The sequence below is a fragment of the Rutidosis leptorrhynchoides genome, chromosome 11 (assembly GCF_046630445.1).
Source record: "Rutidosis leptorrhynchoides isolate AG116_Rl617_1_P2 chromosome 11, CSIRO_AGI_Rlap_v1, whole genome shotgun sequence".
NCBI lineage: Eukaryota > Viridiplantae > Streptophyta > Magnoliopsida > Asterales > Asteraceae > Rutidosis > Rutidosis leptorrhynchoides.
The window spans coordinates 221267232-221268945 of NC_092343.1; the positions used below are offsets into that span (position 1 = coordinate 221267232).

General features: G+C 37.0%; 1 non-coding gene across 1 annotated transcript; it reads right to left on the reverse strand.

Moving 5' to 3' along the window:
* Positions 1-663: 663 nt before the first annotated feature.
* LOC139879139 (small nucleolar RNA R71) lies at positions 664-770 on the reverse strand. Its single transcript, XR_011769992.1, has one exon. It is a non-coding gene; the product is annotated as a small nucleolar RNA R71 (small nucleolar RNA).
* Positions 771-1714: the final 944 nt, after the last annotated feature.

The following is a 1714-nucleotide window of genomic DNA, read 5'->3' on the forward strand; positions in this document are numbered from 1 at the left end:
CCACCTGTAACTCGATCAAGACATCTAGCCAATATTGTCGCCATTGATTTTTCTTTAGAATCGTCATCTAGTCGACCAAGTACTCCAATTCAAATTTTCGATAATCCATTTTTTGAACCCGACCTCACAATTGAGAACCCGAAGGATATTCAGGAACAATTCAGAGATCCTGAACCACTAATCATTCCTCCTGAACCACATATCAATCATCCAGAGATTGTCGAGGAAGAAACCATTAAGTCAGAATCCTCTAGTGATTCAGATTCAACAAACTCAATCATGGAAAATCTGGAACCTCTAAGTATGGAAGACCGAATTAGGGCTAAACGCCCTGGCCAAGGTCATGTAATTACTCAACCAGACATTAATGCGCCAGATTATGAAATCAAAGGACAAATCCTACACATGGTAACTAATCAATGCCAATTTAGTGGTGCGCCGAAGGAAGATCCAAACGAACATCTTCGTACCTTTAATAGGATCTGTACTTTATTTAAAATCAGAGAAGTTGAAGATGAACAGATATATCTCATGTTATTTCCCTGGACTTTAAAAGGAGAAGCTAAAGATTGGTTAGAATCGTTACCTGAAGGGGCGATTGATACATGGAATGTTTTAGTTGAAAAATTTCTTAAACAATTCTTTCCGGCATCTAAAGCCGTGAGACTTCAAGGAGAAATAGTTACGTTCACACAAAAGTCAAATGAAACTCTATATGAGGCATGTACAAGATTCAGAAAGTTGTTGAGAGGATGTCCTCAACATGGTTTAGACACTTATCAAATAGTGCAAATATTCTACCAAGGATGCGATATTACTACACGAAAATACATCGATATAGCAGCTGGTGGTTCCATTATAAAGAAAACTGCAACTGAAGCTTACAAAATTATTGATAACACTGCTTCCTATTCACATGAGTGGCATCAAGAAAAAGACATCGATTCTAGCCATGACTTTGATTCCATTTCTGCAAAGTTAGATGCTTTCGAGAGACGAATGGAAAAGATGACTAAGGATATTCACGCAATACGAATTAGTTGTGAGCAGTGTGGAGGACCACATTTGACAAAAGATTGTCTCAGTATTGAACAAACAATGGAACAACGAGAGAATGTTTCATACATGAACCATAGGCCTGGAAATAATTATCAAAATAATTATCAACCGCCAAGACCAAACTACAATCAGAATTATAACCGAAATATTCCATACAACAACCAACAAGGTCCTAGCAATCAACAAGTATCTAACAATACTTTCAATCAGAAAAGACCAATTTTTCAAAATAAACCACCACAAACCGATGATAAAAAGCCAAATTTAGAAGATATGATGTCGAAGCTAGTTGAATCTCAAACGCAGTATTTCACAGCTCAGAAACAAACTAATGAACATAATGCTCAAGCATTTAGAAATCAACAAGCTTCTATTCTGGAACAAGAAGTAAGTAACCTAGCAAGGTTGATAGGTGAAAGAAAACTGGGAAGTTTACCTAGCGATACAAATGCTAACCCCCGGAATGAAACAGCTAAAGCCATTACCACGAGAAGTGGTATTACACTTAAACCACCTGAAATACCTGTAATTTCTGATGATTCTACTCCTACTCCACAGGCACCACAGCCTGAGTAAGATAAGTAAAAAGAACCGGTAGTTGAAAAGGTTAATGAAGATAACACACTTAAAGCTAAACCTTATGTTAAACCATACC